The 13,832-nt window shown below is 39.2% G+C and overlaps 1 pseudogene; it reads right to left on the reverse strand.

The window, feature by feature from the left end:
* Window positions 1-12,951: 12,951 nt before the first annotated feature.
* On the reverse strand, window positions 12,952-13,052 carry LOC115070063 (annotated as a pseudogene).
* Between the last annotated feature and the right edge of the window lie 780 nt (window positions 13,053-13,832).

Below are 13,832 nucleotides of genomic sequence, written 5' to 3' on the forward strand. Positions count from 1 at the left end.
AAACTGTAGCTTAGAGGGACATTGTGTTGGTTTTGTCAGTTGGTCATAAAGACAGCATGGGGACTGAAAGCCAAGAAGGATGCAACCCTCCTCACAGAGGCCTGCCAGGAGAATTTGGCATTACATCCACTCATGATTAATGATTTAGTCATGATGACAATTTCCTTATGATGAGCAATACAGTGAGTGGATAATCTGAGACAATCAAGGGCAAGTAGATACAGAAAATATCTTCTGAACTTATTTGAGGAGGCCATGTAAAAGTCAAGGGTGGTTCATTGACAGGAAAGAAGCTGACAGTTTTGTGATTTACTAATTTTGCTATGAGGAGGCTATTGCTAAATAGATTTAGCATGTTTGGTTGTCAGAGGTACATGAGTCAACACTTTATATTAGTGTAATACTTTACTTATATATTTTTTGAGACAAGGTCTCACTTTGTAGCCCAGGTTGGCCTGGCTCCCTCAAAAATCCTCCTGTGTCAACCTCCAGCGTACTAGAATTTCAGGTGTGAGCCACTACCAGCTTGTAATTCTATCTTTAAAAGATTGCAGGGTTGTTTTTCATTTGCTTGATTCCAGTTTTGAGCAGTTCTCAGTTCTAAAAGGACCAGATACCCTCAGAATAAAAGTGACTGTCAAAAAGTAACTGAATTTAGACTAAGCTGAAATTCCTCTTCCTCTTCCTATTTACCATACAGAAGTGAATTCTCTCCATCTTGCCCCCTCTTCAACAGTCCTCTTTTTACTTCTATGGATGTTCCCACCCCACCTTCTTCCTTGTGTTATACCCACATAACTTCAAACACCTTTCACTTTCTCTCACTTTCTTGAATTTTCCTATCTGCTTATTTTATTTTTTGTTTTTGTTTTTGTTTTGAGACAGGGTCTCCCTATAGCCCCAGCTGGATGAGAACTCCTTGTATAAACCAGGCTGGCCTCAATCTCATAGATATCTGCTTGTCTCTGCCTCCCAAGTGCTGGACTTAAAGGCATGTGTCACCACACCAGGCTCTATCTGCTTTTGTAAAAGACGAACTGAAGTTTTCTCGATTTTGTTTCACTTCTCAGGTTTCCCCTTTGATGTTATCTTTCACCATAAATTCCTGGAAAAACTCAGAGAAGACACTCCTTGGATCAATGGATGGGATCGGAAGAGAGAAACTTGATTCTCAGAACCTTTATGTGTGCTTCTATTTGACCAGATTTAGTGATGCACACCTGTAATTCCACCATTTAGAAAGTGGAGGAAGGAAGATCCCAAGTTCAAGGCCAGCCTGGAGTATATAGAGAGACACTGTTTAAAATAATACATATTTTTGTCAATATCACCAGAGGAGAAGTAGAGTAACTTTGTTATTTTGCAGGTAAAGATATCAAGCCTGAGAAAGAACAAAACGCTTGTCCACGTTGCCAGTTTGTTCTTGTCTCCAAAGCTTTTATTTTCTGTACTGTACTCATGTTGTATCTTGTAGATTGTTCTGAGTTCATAAATAGCCTTGTTAGAATCTAATTTGATCTTGATAGTTGAATCTAATCATGCCAACTCCCAAGGAAGATAATCTGTCCTATACAATTACATCTTTCCTTTGCTGACAGTCTCCTGGAAAAGCAACACCTCAAAGCAATACAGAAGCCAATGTCTCTGCTCAGTAATTAGCCTGGGGTTCTGAGCAGCCAAGTTGGGTGCAGCTGAGGTGAGAGAGTATTCTACATGAAAGAATACTCTCAGACAGACACAGACTTATAGGAATATTTGTAGGGGAAAAATCTCAAAGCTGTTTGGAACATAGTTTAAACTGAAGGACATGAGAGTTTCCAGAAAATAGATTGGCAGGGCTCCTACCAAAGCAGTAGATATATAACTTTATTCTATAGTCACAGACTGGTATGGCGGGGTTATTCCCTCAAGGTACAAGGCTATCCTTTTGAGTTTTTCCAAAGATGAGAGTGGAGAAGAGCAGAACTATACTTTTGGAATGGGATGGCACTAGGGCTCTAGGATAGACAGGCCATTACTGCTGGTAGAAGATTAGGAAAGAAGCACTCTTCTTGTAGAGCAGCTCCATGGACCCATGGACATTTGCACTTTTGCAAAGGAAGAGGCTGCAGTGCAGATGCTCAGTTCTGACCAGTATTGTCAACGAGAGTCTAGGACAATTGGGAGGTGTATTGAAACAACTCCTTAGTTGTAGTTCCAGCTCTTGATGGCTTTTCTTAGGTTGGTATGATTTGAGAAATGAGGCTTGTGTGCATTTGGGTCAGTACTACTATGCAGGATTGATAATTACTGCAGTGAGTGTGCTTTACTAACATTCCAGTACTGTGCTGAGTACCTTATATTCACCAAGTCCATGAGTGACAGTAGTCCTGCATTACAGATATGTGAAGTCCATTCATGTTGCTGCAAATGGCATGACTTATGATTTTCAATGATTGAATAAATCTCCATTAAGTATACGAAAACAGAATAGTTAACAAACAGTAGAGTTGGGATTCAAGTCCAAGTTTAAATGCAAAGCTTATGTATTCACTGTCACTCCAAATTTATTTTTGGGGATAAAGCTTGAGCCAGGTGTGATGATCCATGCTTTTGACCCCAGAACTTAGGAGGCAGAGGCAGGTAGATCTCTGTGAGAGCTAGGCTAAGCCTCAGGAATGTTGTGGAAGGGGGGCACAAGGAGGTGGAAGCTTCCCGGCCACTGGAGGCTTGCTCATGTGAGCCTGCGGCAATGGTAGTATCAAGCTCAAGGACCCATGTCAGCTCAGTTAAACAACAGTCAGAAGGGGAGGTAAGAAATAGGTGGCAGGCCAACACTAGAATGAGAACTATTTGAGACTGATTGCTGCTGGGTAAGCGAGAGTATGACTTACATACGACTACTGGATGGGCTGACTAGACTCCAGTGAATGCATTCACACTGAAGGACATTTGGGTACAAACACCTGAATGAATAGGACTCAGCATGTGTGGCAGAGTGCTTAGGGTTCAGTGGGGGGATGGGAGAAGGTCTGGATGGGGGTGTGTGATTTGAGTGAGAAATGTATGAAATTTTAAAAAGCTCAATAAGAGAAGAATGAAAGACAGACACCAGAGAGAAAGGCTGAAAAATGCCATCTTCCGGGCATGACAGAACCATTACAATCACAAACTCACAGCAGCTATGGATGCCTGCACTGGGTTCACTAATAGGCATGGATGGAAGATGAGCTCAGGGGTCTTAATCCTCATTGCTGAACTATTTGTTACTTATAGATTCGGAGGGAAGGGAATCATTGCCTTCAGTTTTGTACCCACTGGATACAAACGGATAGTTCCACTGGCAATGGATAGTTCTAATCCAATGGCCACACACACAGCCCTGGTTAAGCTAAATGTGTTACAAAACAAAGCCAAAATCATGAATCTGGGAAAGGAATTGGTAGAAAGGAGGGACAATGATAGGAATGGAAGGAAGATAAGAGAGCATGGGGAGAGAGAGTAATCAGAATCTATTATATACATGTATGAAATTGTAGAACTAAATTAAAACCTAACCTTAACTCTAAATATTGTTGGACTGCCTTAACATCTGTTTATATATAACTTTGAAATAGATTATTTAGGATATTGTTTATTTTGTGAGTGTAGTAGTAACAATTTTTCAATAGTTCTTAAATTAAAATATAAACCCTCTTCTTTTGTAATGGGTAACTAGATCTACTGCTTCCTAGTGTGGTCTTAACAAAAGCAACTGTTTAAATAACTATAAAAAGTAAGCATTCTGGGGCAGGACAGATGGCTCAGCAGTTAAGTGCATTGGCTGTTCTTGCAGAGGCCCTGGGCTTGGTTCCCAGCACCAACATAGCATCTAACAACTATCTGTAACTCTAGTTTCAGAGGATCCAACACCCCCTTCTGGTCTCCATGGGTATTTCATGCATGGGTGCACTTACATACATGCAAGCAAAACACTCATAGAGGCTGAATTGACTTTGTAGATTATTTTAGATAGTACAGAGATTTATCAATATTAGTTATTATTTGCTTGTTTGTTTTATTGAGACAAGGTCTTGCTGTGTAATGCAAGATGAACTTAAACTTTCCATTCGCCTGTCTTAGCCTCAGTAGTGCTAGGATTACATGTGCATAACACTGTGCCCAGTCAGCAACATTAATTCTTTCAATCATAACTTTAAGATGTCTTTGCATTTATATGTCTTTTTCAATTTTTAATCATCATTTATAGTTTAAGGCTATCTATCTTTCACCTCCTTGTTAAACTTATTTGTAAGGGAATTTTTGGTAATTATCATTAATAAGATGATTTTCTTGATTTTTTTTTCTGGATAATTGATAGTGTACAGAATGGCATGAATTTTTGTGTGTTGATTTTCTATCCTGTAGCCCTATTGAATTTGTTTGTTATTTCTAATGATGATTTTATGAAAACTAAGGTTATTTTCTATGTATAAGATCAAGACAACTCAATTCCAGTTCGGATATTATTTCTCATTCTTGTTTAATATTTCTGTCTAGGACTTTCAATACAAAAATATTGAATAAAAGTGATAAGTGTAGGCAATCTTATTTTTTTACTGGTTCTAAAGGAAAAGCTTATAGCTATTTACCACTTAGTATGATGTTGGTTATGGGCTTTTCACACACACATACATGCATGTCAGCATATCATCTATCTATCTATCTATCTATCTATCTATCTATCTATCTATCTATCTATCTATCTTAGAGCCAATTTTGTTGAGGCACTTTCCTTATGTACATATCTTTGTGAAAGTTTTATGATGAATTGATATTGAATTAAAAAAACTTTTTATGCATCCAATGAAATGATTGGATTGATGCGAGTTGTGTTGATGTGAGTTGTCACAGTTATTGATTTGTATATGTCAAATCATCCTTGCATCCTGGAGAACAATATCACTTGGTTATGTTGGATTGATTCTTTCAATACACTGTCGAATTCAGTTTGTTAGCATTATGTTGCTGTGTTTTGAATCTATGTTTACCAGGCATATTGCCTGGAATTTTCTTTTCCTGTAGTGTTCTGATTTGCCTTTCATACTATGGTGATGCTGGTTTTGTAAGACACATTTCTAAGTATTCTCTCCTTTTGAATTTTGGGGAGAATTTGAGGATTGGTATTTTTCTTTAAGCATTTAGTAGGATTTGGCAGTGAAGCCATTGAATGCTGGGCTTTTCTTTGGTAGGAGATTTTTTTTTTACTACAGATTCTATCTTCTTGCTTATTATTGAGCTCCAGAATAGTGAGCCCTGAAATAAATCTATGAATTTATGATCAATTGATTTTCACAAAGGTGCCAAGGACATAGTACAATGGAAGTCTCTTGGTATTGCTGGAGAATACTTGGTCACAAATGTAGAAAAATGAAATGAGATCCTATCTCATATCATATAAATAATCAATTCAAAATGGAGCTGCAACTTTACTAGAAACCTAAATGTAAGATTTGAATCTTTAAAAATACTAGAAGAAAATGGGGGAAAGATCCATGGCAGTCTGGACATTGATGGGGGTGGAGGTTGTATATGACACCAACAGCACACACTAGAGAAGCAAAATAAAGAAGCAGACCATGCTAAACAGAAAAGCTCCACAGGAAAAACAAAAAACAAACAAACAAAACAAGTGTGAAGAGACTGAATGAAGGAAGACACTTCCAAAACATATGTTACATACAAAGTTAGTATTGAAGGAATTCAAACAGCTCAATATCTCAAAGCAACCAATTAAAAATGTCCATAATAGCCAGGTGTGGTGGCATAACCCTTTAATTCTAGCACTGGGGAGCCAGAGGCAGGCAGATCTCTGTGAGATTGAGGCTAGCCTGGTTTACATAGTGTGTTCCAGGCCAGCTGGGGTTACAGGGAAACGCTGTCTTAAAAAAATGTGGGCATAACCATAATACAATAGATGAATACTCATGCCTATTAGAATGTCTACTATCAAAAAGCCTGGGGAATGATGGTGCATACCTATAATCCCAGTACTCAGAAGGACCAGTAGTAAACTGCAGATTTAAAAGGATTCGTTTTAGCTTGCACATTTTCTACCATTTCCAGCAGATCTGCAAGCTACCAGCAAATATCAGAGATGGAGAGGTAGGGCAGCGAGTGACCAAGTGTGGAGGGACGCTCTTTCCCTTTTGCTCCAGGAGTATGAAAGAGAATGCAACCTTTCAATATTATGGACTCTTGTAACCTAGTTCTGCTGAACTTATAATTCAGTTAAGTTCTACAGACATGTGCTGTAGCTTAGCATGAAACCATTTTGTAAATTTTAAAAGAAGTTAAGAGAATTAACTTACAAATATCATATACTGCTAAATTCTATGAGTCCCCAGATATTTTCAACATAAAATTGCTCTGCTCATATAAAATGATGAGACTGATTAGCTATGGACTCACTACTATTATCTTAAAACTTTAGAACAAAAACTATACCCCACTAGTAAATGTTGCATTAATTTCAACAAAATGTTGCTTTTAAAGTCAAGAAAAAATACTGGAAATACTATTGGAAATATGATATCAAAGTTATTGCCGGAAAGATGGAGTTTATTTGCAACCATGCCATAAGAAGGTGCATGTGTGAATTCAAGTGCAATTTCCCTTGTTTTGGTATTATTTGAAAAATAGCAATTTTTTTCCTTATTTATCTTATAAAAAGTAAAAATTCAGGTATGAATTTATTCCATTCTAGAGTTAATGGATTATGCTGATTTATGTGAGGAGGAATTTGTAAGATTATCTATATTGAATCCATTTTTGTTGAGACAGAATCCACTTTAGCTCAGGATAGCCTAGAACTCACTATGTAACATAGGATACCCTCAAATTTGTAGCAATCTTACTGAGTTAGCTACTGAGTATTGTGATTGAATATATGAGCCACCCCTCTCAACTTTTATATGGACTCTTTAGTAAGAAAAAAAAAACCCAGAAACTTTACCATTTTTAGAACATAAGTCATCATAGTCCATTTCCATTTTGTTTCTTCCCTGTGGTCAAAATTCTTATCATGTATAAATACACTGATTGCATCAAGTGTATTGCTTTTGTCTTTTTACTCTGGTGATGTCTTATGTCATTTGTTTGGCAGCTAATTCTTACTGCAAGCCATGAAGAACCATTACTTTGAGCCTGCAGCTTGGAGGTGTTAGCTCACTGATGTGTTAAGGACATAAATGCAATGTGGGAGCAGTATTGGGCCAAGATGCTGATCAATGCCATTTAAAAAAACAAACAAACCAGGAGTTCTAAATGGCACATAAATGCTCACACGGGTTATGCCACTAGAAAGAAAATAAAATTGGTTTGCTAGATTTTTTTCTACCCACCTTATTAGGTTATAGGTCATTGAGGTATTTTGAAACAAAAATAAATATTAAAAATTAGACATGTAGATCGATGGAACACAGAAGACCCAAACACAAGTACCTGCAGTTTCAGCCACCTGATATTTGACAAAGGTGCCAAGAACACATAATAGAGGAAAGACAGCATCTTCAACAAATACTGCTGGCAAAACTGGATCTCTACCTGTAGAAGAATGAAATTGGACCCTTATCTTTCACCCTGCAAAGAAGTCAACTACAAATGGATCAAAGACCGCAGTATAAAACCTGAAACTCTGAAACTCCTAGAAGAAAATATAGGCAGCATCCTACAAGATATAGGTGTAGGAAAGGACTTTCTAAATCAGACATCAACTACTCAGGCATTAAGGTCAACAATCAATAAGTGGGACCTCATTAAGCTCCAAAGCTTCTGTATAGCTAAAGAAACAGCCAAGGAAGGGAAGAGGAAACACACTGAAATGGAAATAATCTAAATGTCCCTTAACTGATGAATGGATAATGAAAATGTGGTATATTTACACAATGGAGTTCTACTCTGCATTAAGAAAAGATGAAATTATGAAATTTGCAGGTAAATTGTTGAAACTAGAGAGTGTGATACTAAGTGAATTAAAACAAATGCAGAAAAACAAAGCAACATATGTTCTCTGTCATTTGTGGATTGTAGTACCAATCCCCTTTATGTGAGTATATATCCTAATGTAACACTAGGAGCCAGGAAAATGGAAAGGAAACACACACAAAGATAGAGGAAAAGAAAGAACCCAAAAGAGGGGGATAGTAAGGAACAGATGTTACCAGGGGAGGTGGGAAAAGTGAGACTGTTAAGCTGGGAGGAGAGGAGGGAGGGACATTCAGGGGGCCATGGTGTGTAGGGGGAGGAAACTCAGGAGAGGGGGAATGGTGTGGATAATAGGAGAGCTGGGACTGGGGAGGGAGGTCAGATGGGAGGTTAAAAGAGTAGAAATGATTAATCTTGGGGGGCTAGGGAACCTAGAGGGAAATGTGATGCCCCCAAGTCCCCTGAGAAATGCACATGCAGTGTCTAAACATTAGTGCATATGTGTACCTGGGGTCTGTCTGGCAAGGAACACAGTGCCACACAGAAGAAACCTCCCTTTGAGTGGTTGGTGAGAGTGACCCAAAAGACTCCCAAAATAACACAGGCTATTGCCAAAGCTCTTGGTTATCTCCCAGAACTAGAAGATAAGACCCTACTTCTGAGGACAGGATATGCTTAGGATACAAGACTTGGAGCAATGGAGCAGAAACTGACCTAGAAACTTTCCACCTGAAGTTTAGCTCTCATAATGCTAGATGATAATATGCAAACTGATAAGGGAGAAAATCAATGATCCAACCCAACCCTAAAGCCCAATAACCGTAACAACCACCATGGTAAACTACCTTGATTGGTGCAGTAGTGGCACTGTTATCTGGGGGATAATCAACAGCTACCTAATTGGACATAAAGCCCTCTCAGTGGGAGTGAACTCATGGGTGACACTGTGAACTGCCAAATACACATGGCTGGAGAGGATACGGATCCTAGAGGAAAAACCTTATCTCTTTCAAATCTCTAGACAAATGAAATTTTTTACCATATATTAAATATGGATCCTTATATTTATAGACAAGCATACTGTATACCATTCATCAAAGAAATTTCTTTTTTTTTGCAACAGATAGAGGCTACTGAAAAATTCCAGAACTAATTAGACACAATATACATCTGAGAGATGCCCAATCCTAGGTGACACATCTACAGTTGAATCTCTACACCTAAGGCTCATGAAACATAGTGGAATGAGGGATAGAGAGAAAACCAATGCATCCTCAACTCTCATCAGTGAAACTTTCTTATACAACAGAGTACGATACATACAGAAGGCCACAACTGGCAAAGTTTTATAGAATAAGAGACTGCAGAGTGTGTGTCCCAGATAGGACTCCTGCATTAAACCTTACCCACCCATATCTCAGGGACCTCTTCGGCAGAAGAGGGGGCCAGAAAGACTATAAGAGCCAAGGCTGGCTCATGAACACAGGGCAGTAGAAGCTTCCAGGCCACTGGAAGCTTGGACATGTGAACTTGTGGGGTGGCATCGAGCACAGGACCCATACAAACTCAATCAGACAAGGGCCCAGAGTGGAGTGAAATGGGTGGTGGGCTGGCCCTAGACTGAGAACTACTGGAGACTGATTGCTACTGGGTGAGGGAGAGTATGCCTTACCAATGGTCTCTAGGCTGACTAGACTCCAGTAGATGAATTTGCACATCTGGGTACAAATGCTTGACCAGATAAGACTTAACATGTATGGTGGAATACATGAGGTCTGGTGGGAGTTTAATGGGGCATGGATAGGGAAGGGGATCTAAATTTGATTAAGAACTATTATATGAAATATACAAAATCTCAACAAAATTTTTTTAAAAAATATCAGTCCAATTGAGCACCTCAGTTAAGAATTAATTCATTGGGTCTGGATGGGGAAAATGGTGGCAATAGTGAGGGACAGGATCAAGATACTTCCTTTCTCTTAAGGTGGAGTGGACATCCCTGATGTGCTCTTGTGGGGCACAGCCAGCTACTGCATCCTGCTATGGCTGCTGGTCTCAGTTCCTCATCTTTACAATTTTTTCCTCTTAGGAGCATTGTTCTTATTTTCTAAGAATAGATTAGGACCAGGAACCTAGAACTTTAAATCTTATCTGTCAGTTTTCCAAATGTTGTCTCTGAGCTCTTTCCAGGAGGTGGTATTCTATTCCAAGTGAGAGACCACGTACATAGACTCTGCCATAGACTCTTTAGCCATTCTCAGAACATGGATCAAGGGAGAATGACAGGACTGGCACCCTTGCACACATGGGAACAAAGTATTACCAGAAGAGAAACAAAAGCAAATTTATAACAATTGGGAGATAGTATGTAATGCTGAGAATGGCGCCACCCACAGAGTGTTTACCAGAGTGGAGTGAATAGATTAGGGGAGACAAGTGGAGCCTTGAAAGTCTAAGCTCAGGTTGCAAAGGAAGCTGTGTGGGTGCTATATTAGGTTGAATATTGACCCCCACCTCCAAGTTCAAACTCGGGAGTATACCTGGACTGAATTAAATCCAGTGGACATAGCCTTATACAAGGCAGAAGAGAGAACGTGGGAAGAAGGCAAAAAGACAGATTCAGAGACTAGAAGGAAACTTCAACCAGGCAAGGAATACTGAGCATCACAGCAGCCACCAGATTCTGGAAATAAGGTCTCCAAACCAGAGCCAAACTTGAACTCAGAAATTTGGCTTCTAAAATTTCTTGGAAAGTAAGTTTCTGCTGTTTTAAATTGTTTAGTGTGTTGTAGTTGCTTGCTATGGGAGATCTAGGAAAACTATTGATTTCCATCTTGAGTCTACACAAAGTCTGCCTTTGTTGGCCTACAGGATGTGAGTTTTGTTAGTATCAGTAAGAGCCATCATCTCCTCAGTGAGTGCCTCCTGGAAAGAGAGGATGGAATGTATCTAGCTAGCTATCAATGCTCTTGTGTCTCTATTCCAAATGTATCTTGTATATATAAAGGATCCCCGTACACTGAACCCATCTATCAGTCTTATGTATGATAGATATTTTCTGGCCACCCCTGTTCTTCTCTATAAACTATCTTCTGTAAATCCATACAGTCTTATTTATGATTTGTGACCGGCCCTTCACCTCATGGCCACAGCTGTTTGCTCCAGGGGTAGATCCCTGACTTCCCAGGCTAACTGAAATTGTTCTACGGTACTGTAGAAATGAAACTCAAAGAAAATTGTGAGGTTTTGCTGGTTGCTTAAATGAGAAGGGTATCAAGGTGAGAGGACTTGATTGATCATGCATTCACAAATTATAGAATCTACGAAGAAAGCATCAAGCATACAGGTCTAGATGAAACAAAAGAGAAGAAGAAATCGTCCACCATGGCTTCTTATTCTTATCACTGAAGAGTCTCATCAACAGGGCTGACTAGATGGCTCAGTAGGTAAAGGTGCCTGATCTGAGTTCAATCCCCAGGAACCACATGGTGAAAAGAGAAAACCCATTCCTGCAAGTTGTCCTCTCACCTCCACACTTGCAGTATGGCCTGTGCCTGCCCCTCCCAGTAAATAAATGAATAAAATGTAATACTTGTTTTTAAAGACTCTCATAACAAATTTGTTACCACTGGGATACAGTGGCGGTTTAAAGTGAGGGTTCTAAGGCTGTGCATGGTAATGTATACCTTTTATCCCCAGCACTGGGGAGGCAGAGGGCAGAGGCAGGTGAATCTCTATGAGTTCTAGGTCAGCCTATGGTCTACATAGTGAGTTCCAAGCCATCCAGGAATACACGGTGAGCCCTATGTCCAAAAAAAAAAAAAAAAAAAAATAAGGGTTCTGGAGGCTAGAATGAGGGTTCTGGAGGCTGCAGTTGGAAGTTGGGAACTACAAAGGGTTTCAGGGACTGAATATTAGAAGTGCTGCGGGTGAACCAAGTAAGTCAAGCACATGAACATGAAACACTGAGGAGGAACCCACCAAGAAGATGATGGCTGTTACTGATACTAACCCTGTGCCAGGAAATGGCTTTTACAATGTATTATACTTTTACCGTTGCCTTGTTGCTCTGTGTTTATAAAGAAATAGAACAGTGAGTGATATATATATTTATGTATGTATATACTATATATTTGTGTTCATAATTTCTACTTGGCAGTAGATAGCTAGAAAGCTAGGTGGAAAAGACCATTCATTCTTAGGTAGTCCAGGAGTCATTCACTAGTGGCAGCCTTCACTGTGCTATTCTCCATTCAAACAAAGAACCAAAGACGACTGAAGCATCACAAAGATGCCTCAGACCAGTTCTTTGAAGTCTGGCATACCTGCAAGGGTTAGGAATGGGCATTACTGTGATGATGATTAGTGTGAGTTCTGTGAAAGAGATGTGGAGATGCATGCAAACAACGCAGGTTGGAGTAAATTGATATTCATCTGCCCTGAACCAGATGTTAAGGAAATAAAATTGCTCATTATAAACAATTATTTTAAAAGACACACACACATTACTGAAAAGTATATAGAATAGTGAAATGAAGTCCCAAGGACCTCACATGCAGGTGTGTGTGTGCATGCACACACACACACACACACACACACACACACACACACACACACACACACGCATGCCTGTCTGTCTTAAACTCAGTTTGGGTGCAGGAAGCACAGCAAGGATATGATTGTATCTAAGAAAAAGATGCCCAGCAGTGTTTTGGGGATGGTTGCTACCAGAAATTAATAGCAAATATTCACTCCCAGAAGAATGAGCTCCCATCCTGAGTGAGAGCTATAATTGACTGGAAGTGCAGTGGAGACTAAGAGACAGAGGTTTAGACTGTGTTTAGGTGAGGAGGCATCTGAGAGGACAAGTTCAAAGAAACAGCACTTTAAAATGTTTTTATTAGGTTTCTGTGCATTTCATGTAATAGATCTTAATCAAATTTAGACACCCTTCCTCATCCATGTCCCCTGACAGTCCCTTCACCACAGAATTTCATGCATTCTGTCATATATGTTAAATCCTATGCAGTTTGGGATGTCATTTTTGTGCTGGGACTATGCTGATATTCTCTTTTTTGTTCCAATATTAGCACAGAAACAGCACTTTTAAAAGAAAGGCCTGTTTTGAGTAGCTGTTAGGAGTGGGATTTGCTGGTGAAGGTGATTCCTTCACTGAGGGTTGTGAAAGAACTATAGGGGTATAGAAGTGATAGAGCATTTGTGACAAGTGAGATCTGAAATTCAGGTGAAGCCTGGCACCAGGGGTGACACATGCTATAGGAGAGGGAAGGAGAGGGAAGGGAGCTCTAAGCTGATAGCCTGGAAGAGTAACCAGCCTCTCACCTGTACAATTCTTCTCATTGAGAAAATAACAACTGATTTCAATACCATTACAAAGCAATTATGTAATTAGAGCATACAAAAAAAAGACACTTTAGAGAAGAAAAGGGTGAAAAATGTCCTCAACTAAAACAGAAAACCTCCCTAAAGATTAACTCTCACTAGAAAAATATTGTTCCAAAGCAAAGGATGGTTGTAACATCATATTCCAACATGAATAAAAGGTAAATAAGTTCATGACATAATTGAATCTAAGAAGGAAGAAAATAAGACTATAAACAAGACTTCAGGAAACATGGCCGAAAGCCAATAGGATGGCCAACTAAAGGAGGTGATGGTAGAGAACACATGATATGAAGTGGTTGTGTGTAAAACACATGGAAGAAAATCATGGAATAAATTAGAGGAAAAATCATTTTACTAGCAAAAACAAAATTACAAGGCACACAAGGAAAAGAGGCAATCACAGAAAGCACAGAAACAGAGAATATATCCACAGGAAAAGTGAAGAAAATGAAAGGGGAAAAATAAAGCAAAAAAATAACTTT

The sequence above is a fragment of the Nannospalax galili genome, unplaced genomic scaffold (genome assembly GCF_000622305.1).
Source record: "Nannospalax galili isolate Female #2095 unplaced genomic scaffold, S.galili_v1.0 scaffold355, whole genome shotgun sequence".
Classification (NCBI taxonomy): Eukaryota; Metazoa; Chordata; class Mammalia; order Rodentia; family Spalacidae; genus Nannospalax; species Nannospalax galili.